Source organism: Triticum dicoccoides, chromosome 2A (assembly GCF_002162155.2).
Source record: "Triticum dicoccoides isolate Atlit2015 ecotype Zavitan chromosome 2A, WEW_v2.0, whole genome shotgun sequence".
NCBI lineage: Eukaryota > Viridiplantae > Streptophyta > Magnoliopsida > Poales > Poaceae > Triticum > Triticum dicoccoides.
In genome coordinates, this window is record NC_041382.1 from 296,566,669 (window position 1) to 296,578,000 (window position 11,332).

Sequence of the window (11,332 nt, forward strand, 5' to 3'; positions counted from 1 at the left end):
AGTCTTCAAAGACTTCATACTAAGTATGACACTCTTCAAGGTCATCATAACACTCTTTTATCTGATCATGAGAAGCTTTCTTATGAATTTCTTCAAAGAAAGCAAGACCTTGAGAAGCTAAGAGTGAGTTATGAAGATCTTCAGAAGGAGCGTGATTCATTACTTGCTCAACAAATCAGCGCTTCTCAAGAAGAATTTGTTCCTCCTTGTTTGAGATGCATTGAACGTGAATCTGCAAATTCTTCACCTGAATGTTCAAATGCTGCTAATGTTCCTCATCTGAGGACACTGCTAGTATCACTGATGATGCAGGGCTGAAGGAATTGTACATGACAGGCATGTACAAAAGCCTCGAAGGGCATCAGACTCTTTGTGATGTGCTTAAAAAGCAGATCCTAAACAGGAACCCTAGGAAACAGGGTGTAGCCTTTGAGAGGAAACTCAATGCTGATGGTACATATTGGAAGCCTAAGCAGTACCCCAAAACTACATGGGTTGCTGCAAAGGGACCCCCAGTTGATCCATCTAACTTATCTGGATTTGCATGTGAATCTCCTTATTCTGATGATGAGTCATTTGACTCCAACTATAAACTGTTCAAAAATCAGAATGGTGAAGTATTTGCTAGATATGTTGGCACTAACTGCAGGAACGGTCCTCCTATGAAGAAAATCTGGGTTCACAAAAGATGCCTTGAAAATCTTCAGGTGAATGTCATCATGACGCCACCAGTGAAGAATAGGAACCCCAGATCAAATTCTTCATATGGACCAAATTCTTCATATGGATCCAAGTCCTCATACGGACCAAACTCCTCACATGGATCATATTCCTCAAAAGGATCAAAGTCCTCATATGAAAATCATCGTGCTAACCCATCTGTTTCGCAGGGAAGATCTAAGGATTATGGATATGTGCATTATTCTTCAAATCATTATGTCCATAAGTCCTCGAAGAATTTCTCTGCTTACTCTAACCCCTCTTATGTGAAACGAAATGGATTGACATCTATGCCCCCTTTCTCTTATGGAGCTCGCGGAATGATGAACTCTTTGCCACCCCTTCAGATGTGGGTGGTGAAGAAAAAGAACTAATCTCTTCTGCAGGGTCAGGTCTCCAGACGTACGTAATCGTTTGAAAAATTTGCTGGAGACCTGAGTATGCCTGAAAGGACGCAAGCTAATCATGAAGAAATGAACTTTCATTTCTCACGTCCTCATACTGGTCTATCTGTTCTTTTGCTTGATGAAATTGATCTGATGAATTGATGTCATATTCTTCACTGATGAAGTATATGAGTGTGTAAGCTGCACTAATTCATCTGCAGGATGATCAACCCAAAGCCACTAAGTGGGTCCTCGATAGTGGATGTACAAATCACATGACTGGTGACAAGAATCTATTGATGGATGCTCCATTATCTCCGTCACATCTGAAGCATATCATCTTTGCCAACAAAGGCAAAAGTCAATTATTGGGTCTAGGTAAGGTTGCGATCACAAAGGATCGACACATGTACAAAGTCATGCTTGTTGACTCCTTAGGATACAACCTTATGTCTGTCTCAATGCTTTGTGATCTTGATATGGTTGTTGTCTTTGGCAAGTACCGTTGTGTTGTGGTTATGGAAGCTGACAATTCCAAAGTCTTCGAAGGCTTTAGGAGAGGAGACCTGTATATTGTTGATTTCTCTACAGGACCACAACCAGCTGTGTGCCTACTTGCAAAAGCTTCAGAAGGCTGGCTCTGGCATTAATGACTTGGTCATGCAGGCATGAGGAATCTACACACGCTTGCAAAGAAGAAGCATGTCATCGGCATCGACAATGTCAAATTCCTCAAGGATCACCTATGTGGAGCCTGTGAAGCTGGGAAGATGACAAAGGACAAGCATCCAGCGAAGACTATCATGACCACTACTCATCCATTTGAATTGCTTCACATGGATCTCTTCGGTCCTAACCATTATTCTGCTGTTTCAAATGATGCATCTCAATATGGATTTGTTATTGTTGATGATTACTCTCGACACACATGGGTACACATTGTTACTTACAAACATGAAGTGCAGGAAGTCTTCAAACGATTTTCCTCGAGGGCTTCAACAAACTTTGGTGTGAAGATCAAGCACATCAGAAGTGACAATAGAACTGAGTTCAAGAATTCTGGTCTAGATGACTATCTTGATGAACTTGGTATTACTCATGAGTTATCTGCCCCGTACACTCCTCAGCAGAATGGTGTCGTGGAGCGCAAGAACAGGACTCTTGCTGAGATGGCTCGCACTATGCTTGATGAATACAAAATGCCTCGTCAGTTCTGGATTGAGGCAATTGATACTGCGTGCCACATCATCAACAGAGTATATCTTCACAAATTCTTCAAGAAGACTGCCTATGACTCCTCACTGATAAGAAACCCAATGTAAGTTATTTCAAAGTCTTCAGTGCTAAATGTTGGATTAGAGATCCTCATCACAACTCAAAATTTGCACCGAAAGCACATGAAGGTTTTATGCTTGGTTACGGAAAGGACTCGCGCACCTACAGAGCTTCAACAACGTTCTTCACAAGGTTGTTGAAACTGTAGATGTGCGGTTCGATGAAACTAATGGCTCGCAAAGAGAGCACCTACCTACTGTGATAGATGAACCAACACCTGAGGAAACTATCAAGTTCGAGGCTACTGAGGATGTCATTCCTATTGAAGAATCTGCTGAAGAATTCATTCCAGAATAAGAAGAACGTCGATCTAATGCACCTGAAGAAAATACTGAAGAAAATGGTGCCGAAGAGAATGCTGATCAAATTCCTCAACGACAACCAGCTCATCCTCGCATTGCAAAAGAAGTGCAAGTTGAAAAGATCATCAATGACATCAAAGCGCCAGGTTCTCTAACACGCTCAAAAGCTTCACATTTATCTAACTTTTGTGGGCACTATGCCTTTGTCTCTATCACAGAGCCCACTAAGGTAGATGAAGCATTTCTAGAGCCTGAGTGGATTCAGGCCATGCAAGAAGAATTACATCAGTTCGAGCTCAACAATGTCTGGGAACTGGTCAAACGTCCAGATCCTCGCAAGCACAATATCATTGGCACAAAGTGGATCTACCGCAACAAGCAAGATGAAAATGGCCTTGTGGTGAGGAATAAGGCACGGCTCATAGCTCAAGGCTACACACAGGTTGAAGGAATTGACTTCGATGAAACTTTTGCACCTGTTGCTAGACTTGAGGCTATTCGCAAATTACTTGCTTATGCTAAACATCATGATATCACTTTGTATCAAATGGATGTGAAAAGTGCATTCCTCAATGGTAAGCTTGAGGAAGAAGTATATGTTTCTCAACCCCCAGGTTTTGAAGATCCGAAGAATCCTGACAAAGTCTTCAGACTCAACAAGGCTCTCTATGGCCTCAAGCAGGCCCCACGGGCGTGGTATGTTACCTTGAAGGAATTCTTCATGAAGAAAGGCTTCAAACCCGGTTCACTCGACCCTACACTTTTCACTAAATCTTATGATGGTGAATTGTTTGTGTGCCAAATATATGTTGATGATATTATCTTTGGCTGTACTGACCAATGTTATAGTGATGAATTTGCCTATATAATGAGTGAAGAATATCAAATGTCTATGATGGGAGAGTTGAAATTCTTCTTAGGTCTTCAAATTCATCAACAACACAATGGCATATTCATATCACTGGAGAAATACCTCAAGGATGTACTGAGGAAATTCGGCATGCAAGATTGCAAAGGCGTCAAAATTCCTATGCCCACAAATGGCCATCTGTGCACTGATGAAAATGGTATTGATTTCGGTCATAAGGTATACCGCTCCATGATTGGCTCTTTATTGTACTTATGTGCATCTAGGCCAGATATAATGCTTAGTGTTTGCATGTGTGACCAATTTCAAGCTACGCCAAAGGAATCACACCATAAGGCTGTGAAGCATATTCTTCGATATCTAGCTCGCACACCAACAGTTGGATTATGGTACCCCAAGGGCTTGGCTTTTGATCTCATTGGATATTCTGACTCTGACTATGCCGGTGATCGTGTGGACCACAAGTAAACATCTGGTACATGTCATTTCCTCAGACGATCTTCGGTCTGTTGGTCCTCGAAGAAATAGAACTGCGTATCACTATCTACTGCTGAAGCTGAGTACATTGCCGCTGGTTCTTGCTGTGCTCAATTTCTATGGATGAAGCAAACTCTCAAGGACTACGGTGTCAACATGAAGAATGTGCCTCTCTTCTGTGACAATGAGAGTGCCATCAAGATTGCTCACAACCCAGTTCAGCACTCGAAGACTAAGCACATTCAGATTCGTCATCATTTTCTTCGTGATCATGTGTTGAAGGGCGACATTTCTATTGAGCAAGTGAAGACTAAAGAACAGCTTGCCGATATCTTCAAAAAGCCCTTGGATGAGAAGAGATTTAGCATGTTGCGGTGTGAGCTAAATATCCTAGAATCTTCGAATGTTCTTTGAGAAGGACACTCATCCTAACACTTATGCAAAATTGATGACTTAGATGTGCAACACATGAAGAAACGTTTTTCTTCAATCAATGAAAAATAACACTCTATGTGTGAAGAAATCAACGAAGAATTGATTCTCATAACCCTACGATAATTGTATGCGGTGTATGAAATAATCATTCTTATACGGTGGGTCACGCCACCACCAAAAGTTGAAATTCCTCAGTTGTTCATATTCTTCAACTTTGCATTGTCTTCACTGTTTCTGTCGTTTTTCTTCATTGGCTATATATATATATGAGTTTATGTCCTCTACAGCATTCACTTATTGCTAATTCTTCAAGTTGGTTTTTCTGCTAAGTGAACGTGATCAGACCCTTTCCCCCTCTATGCTATACTCAACCCAATCTATTCACAAATTCTTCATGTGCGTTCTATTTGAAACTCGTTCAAAATCTTCACTGTATCCTTGTCAGCTGAAGAAATTGAGAACGGAACTTTAAAACCTATCTTATCTAAATTTTCGGCTTTCCCGCTCAAACCGTTCTGCATCCCACGATACACTTATTCTTTCACACACGATCGCACACGATCTCCACCTCTCAGTACGTGGGTGACACATGTCAAGCGAATGAGAAGGGTCAGGGGCACGTTCGTCCAATTTCTTCGGGCGAACAATTTTTCACTATGGCTATAAATACACCTCTTCCCCCTTCCTCACTTCTTTTACTCCGCTCGACCTCTCTCCAGCTCGAGCTTCTCAAACCCTAGCGCCGCCGCTACTTCATCATCGCCGGTGAGGAAGAGCTGCACTGCCTCGACCTCGTCGCCGCCGTACTCGCGCTGGCCGTGGAAATTTTCACTCCGCCGCCGCCGTAGCCGTCTTCCTCCGCCAAGTTAGGGCGTGGAAGATCTACATAGACGAACTTCACCTCTCCCCCTCACTGTTCGTCGTGTTCTTCATCCAGGGTAATTAAAAGTTACTTTTACTGCCCTCGTTAATCTGAATTTTTATCTAAAAAATCTTGAAAGGTGTTTTTCTTCATATCTTTACACACTAAAACACCTCACATATCATCTGTTCTTGATTCGTTTCTCTAAGCTATGTTTTTCTTCAAGATTCCTCAAATGTGTGGATTCCTGATCTGCATATCTCTGGAACCTAAGACAAAGAACACTTAGTGAAATTCTTCAAGAATCATCTGGTCAAATTCCTCAAACTTGTTCTTTTTACAAAACCTTCTAAGAGCACATATGACCTCTCCAAATTGCTCGCAACTATACTCTGTTCACAAGTACTCATGTCAGCTGTTGAATCACTAGGTTCTCATCAACTTAACTCATTTGTAGCGTTCCTCAAAGAAAAGTTGCATACTTCTTCAGAAAATTCAATTGTTCAAATTCCTCAACTGAAGAAAATGGCTGATGCTAAGAAGCCACAGAAAGGAGGAAATAGGGCTGAGGTCAACACAATGTTTGAAATTCCTAATGACATATACAAGGATTACTGCACTCCTGATGAGGCCAAGTTTGGAAAAGAGGACAAAAATCAGCGCAAGGTGCGCATGCAGAGGATAGAAAGGAGATGGACAAGAGAGTGGAGGGAGTACAGGTATGTTACTCCCAAGTACATGAAGAAATTCGCACTCAATCCTCCATGCCCAAGACCTTCATTGGCACCTGGCCAAATAGCTGATCCCACCAGCCTCAAGCGCGGTGAGGACTGTCCTGATGAATGGGCCAAGTGCCAAGCCAAGTTGGCTAAGCAAGCCAGAGAAGCAGTGAGGAAATTCAATGAAGACTCTACTGCTACTGCTGCCTCTGTTGAGGCCTCTGCTGTCAAGCCAAAGAAGGCTATGTCAAAGAAGCTTGCGCATAAACCAAGTGCTTCACCAACAGTGCCCTCAAGGCCAAGTTCCTCAGCAATGCCCTCACGGCCAGAATCCTCAAAGCCCTCACGACCAATTCCTCATGCTGCTCCTGCTCCTCAAAAGTCCTCAGCTCCTCAGCCAAAGTCTTCGGCCGCTCCAACAAAGTCCTCTATACATGTGCATCTCGCGACGTGTCAAAGGACCACAGGCGTCTCAATTGCCTCAGGAGCTTCAGCTAGTTCCTCAGCTGCACCAAATTCTTCAACGGGACCCTCTCTACTGAAGACAAAGGCCACTGTTGGACGAGATCCTCACCCTAGTCCTCAGAAGAAGCAGGTCGCCTTCCAAGTGTCATCTGAAGAAGACGAAGCTAATGATGATGAACTTGCTGAAATCATCAGAGATAGGCAAGTCAGGGCCGCTAGAGCCAAGGGAACAGATGTGCCACTGCTTTTGGATCCCAAGTTGATCCTCGAATACATTGATGCTTGGCACAGGAACCCCAACACTCACATGCCTGATTTCAAGCTGACTCCTGGCCAAAGTCACATGCTGACCCACTTCATTCAAGAACAAAAATGGAAATTTGAGAAGGCCAGGCAGATCAAGAAAGCACAGTACAAGAAGGAGCGTTATCTGAAGAAAAATGTTGTCTCTATGACAACTTAAGAACTTGTCGCTATTCAAACTGAGATCAAGAAACTCAGTGATGAATTTGATGCATACTGAAAGTGCGTTATATCGACTAGAGGGGGGTGAATAGGAGATTTTTATGAAATTCTTCACTGAAGAATTTGCTGGGGAGGAAATTCCTTAGCGAAGAACTACCAGTAGAGCAATGAGTACTCAAAAGTAAACATAACAGAATACAAGCATAGTCATCATGATGAATTGAAGACAGGCACAGAGTATAGAAGCGTAAACATAGGATGAAGACAAACAGACTGAAGAAATTGAACTGAGGAAATTGAGAAAGTCTTCAATCAAAATCTTCAAACACAGATATGAACAAGCACACAACACAATTATGAGGAAATGAAAGAGTTGAGGAAATAGAACCAGTAAGCTTGGTGAAGACAATGATTTGGTAGACCAGTTCCAACTGCTGTCTCAGTTGTACGTCTGGTTGGAGTGGCTGAGTATTTAAACTCGAGGACACACAGTCCCGGACACCCAGTCCTGAACACGCAGCTCAGGACACGCAGTCCTCACCGTATTCTCCTTGAACTAAGGTCACACAAACCTCATCCAATCACTCGTGGTAAGTCTTCAGGCGACTTCCAAACCTTCACAAACTCGGTCACTTGGCGATCCACAATTCCTCTTGGATGCTCTAGACCATGACGCCTAACCGTCTGGAAGAAGCACAGTCTTCAAAGGTAACAAGCGTCGGATCCACGCAGGATCAATCTCTTCAGTGATGCTCAATCACTTGGGGTTTGTAGGTGTTTGGGTTTTGGGTTTTTGGTTTTTCCTCACTTGATGATTTTCGCTCAAATTCCTTAGAGGATGGGTTGCTCTCAAATGACAAGTGTCAGTTTCTCTTGGAGCAGGCAACCAGCTATTGGTTGTAGGGGGCGGCTATTTATAGCCTAGGGAGCAGCCCGACATGATAAGGCATAAATGCCCTTCAATGATATGACCGTTAGGTGGATAGATATTTTGGGACACCTGGCGCATAGCACAACAACGGTCGGAATTTTGAGTAGCAAAATCCTTAGGGCTATCATGTTCCTCATTGTGTAGGAAATCCACACTCGCGAATTCCTAACTCCTCAGTCAGAATAAATTCCTCAGAGACCAGAAGAACTTCGTCTCTATCACTGAAGAATATGACTGGACTGTATGAGATTTCCAATGGCTTCACTCAAAGGGATTGGTAGGTGTAGGATTTTGAGTTGAGCATCACATGGAAATTTTTCCTTAGTATTTCCTCGACACCCTTTAACAGTACGGTGTTTCCTATGACTCAAGAAAGAGAAAATGAAACTATGAAAACAAAAGTCTCCACGCTTTATGTTCCTCGAATGAATACCACGTCTTCAAGGTCACACTATTTTCTTCACTTTCAAAGTCTTCAGAAAGTCTTCAGAATACCAAAGTCTTCAGACGAAGAACTTCATTTTTAGGGGTCGACTTTCTCTGTAAATATCAAACTCCTCATAGACTTATAGACCTGTGTACACTCATAAACACATTAGTCCATTAACCTATAAGTCTTCAATACACCAAAATCACTAAGGGGCACTAGATGCACTTACAATCTACCCCTTTTCGGTGATTGATGAAAATATAGATTAAGTTTTCAAGGGGGATAAACATATGAAGTGTAACTACTAATATTGAGGAATTTGATTGCAAGATATAGAAGAACTCCCCCTGAAGATGTGCATAGTGAGGAATTTTCTTTTGAAGCAATGCACACTTGAAGAGTTGAATCATGGAGATCTCCCCCTATATCTTGTAATTCATACACGCATTTGATATATCACAATGAAGAATTTGAAATGCATGAAATATGGTGACTGATGTAATTCGATAAAGTCTCAGAAGAACCATATCAAAAGTATCAGAGAACCATCGGGTTTAAGTTTACAACTCGATCCAATAAAGTCTCAGAAGAACGAGAGTTGTAACTTAACAAAAAACGCCCATATAGAAAGACTCGCTTGAAGACTAACTCAAAATTCTCCCCCTTTGTCATCAAATGACCAAAAGGATCGAATATGAGGACTAACGCCCTTGAAGAATATCAAGTTGATGAAGGAGCGCCAGCGTTGTTGGGGTCGTTTGTCATAGTAGGGCCTGCTGCAGTGTCGTCCAAGTCTTTATTTTCATCAGTGTCACGCGATGAAGAATATGAGCTGGCCACCAGAGAAGGAACCTTGACCTTCTTGAATTTTTTTGGTGGAGGTGCAGACCAGTCAAAATCTTCTTTGAGACCCATGTTCTTCAGATCTTCTTCACCATACAGATGTGACAGGATTACCCAGGTGCGACCGAAGACTTGATGGAGGTAGTAGTGGTTTTTCTTCACTGCATTGTGTGTGGCAGTCATGTTGTGAAGAAGTGAACCAAACTGACTCTTAACCCATTTGTGATTTCGATCCACCTTCTGGTGAAGACTAAGCAGAAGTTCACGGTCAGTCATCACGCGCGGAGCAGTGGCTTGAGGATTCTGGCCGTGAGGGCATTGCTGAGGAACTTGGCCTTGAGGGCATTGTTGGTGAAGCACTTGGCTTGCGCGCAGGCTTCTTTGACATAGCCTTCTTTGGCTTGACAGCAGAGGCCTCAGCAGAGGCAGCAGAGTCTTCATTGAATTTCCTCACTGCTTCAGTAGGTGTGCAGTACCCAGCATATATTTCATCAGGGATCTCAAACGCTGTATTTACCTCAGGCCTCTTTCCTCCGTTCTGTGGCTTCTTACCATCAGCCATTTTCTTCAGTTGAGGAATTTGAACAATTGAATTCTCTGAAGAAGTATGCAACTTTTCTTCGAGGAACGCTGCAAATGAGTTAAGTTGATGAGAACCTAGTGATTCAGCAGCTGACATGTGTACCTGTGAACATAGTATAGTTGCGAGGAATGTGGAGAGGTCATATGCGTTCTCAGAAGGTTTTGTAAAAAGAACAAGTTAGAGGAATTTGACCAGATGAGTCTTAAAGAATTTCACTCCGCGTTCTTTGTCTTAGGTTCCAGAGATGTGTAGATTAAAAATCCACACATTTGAGGAATCTTGAAGAAACCATGGCTTAGAGAAACGAATCAAGAACAGATGACCTGTGAGGTGTTTAGTGTGTGAACCTATGAAGAAAAACACCTTTTAAGATTTTGAAGATAATCATTCGAATCAACAAGGGTAGTAAAAGTAACTTTTAATTACCCTGGACAAAGACCACGACGAACTGGAGTGAGGACATGTGAAGTTCGTCTGTGCAGATCTTCCACGCCCTAACTTGGCGGAGGAAGACGGCTACGGCGGCGGCAGAGTTAAGATTTCCGCGGTCGGCGCGAGTACGTCGGTGATGAGGTCGAGGAAGTGAAGCTCTTCCTCAGTGGCGGCGATGAAGTAGCGGCGGCGCTAGGGTTTGAGAAGCTCGAGCTGGAGAGAGATCGAGCGGAGTAAAAGAAGTAAGGAAGGGAAGGAGGGGTATTTATAGCCACGGTGAAAAACTGCTCGCCCGAAGAAATTGGACGAACGTGCCCCTGACCCTTCTCATTCGCATGACATGTGTCACCCACGTAGTGAGAGGTGGAGATCATGTTAGATCGTGGGTGAGTGGATAAGTGTACCGTGGGATGCGGAACGGTTTGAGCAGCAAAGCCGAAAATTTCGATAAGATAGGTTTTAAAGTTCCATTCGCAATTTCTTCAGCTGACAAGAACACAGTGAAGATTTTAAATGAGTTTCAAATAAAACGCACATGAAGAATTTGTGAATAGATTGGGTTGAGTATAGCATAGAGGGGAAGGGTATGATCACATTCACTTAGCAGAAAACCAACTTGAAGAAATAGCAATAAGTGAATGCTGTAGAGGCCCCAGCATTGAAGGGGAGGTCCGCCGTTGGTAGAGTAACACTATTCTAATCACAGGATTAGAATAGTTATTTGGATCACGGCGCGCCCTATGTAGGAGCCGCGGAGATCTCGTAAACTCCACCAACTGCCCGACATAAAAAAACGGCCACACCACGACCCCCACCACCTCCCCCCGATCCCCTCTGATCCCATCGCCGCCGATCTCGCCCTGGATCCACTCGCCTCTGGTTGACCCACCGCGGACCTCCCCTCCGACGCCGGGGCCTCACGCCGCCCCACCTATCCAGCCCCGCCCCAGATCTCCCTGTCATTGGTGCCCTGCCCCACCTCTCTCACCCAGCCTATACTCCCCGCCGCCGGTGCCCCACTCGCAGCCGCCCTGTCAACGCAGGCGCCGCCGCCGCCAACCGCGCAAGCCGCCCTCCTT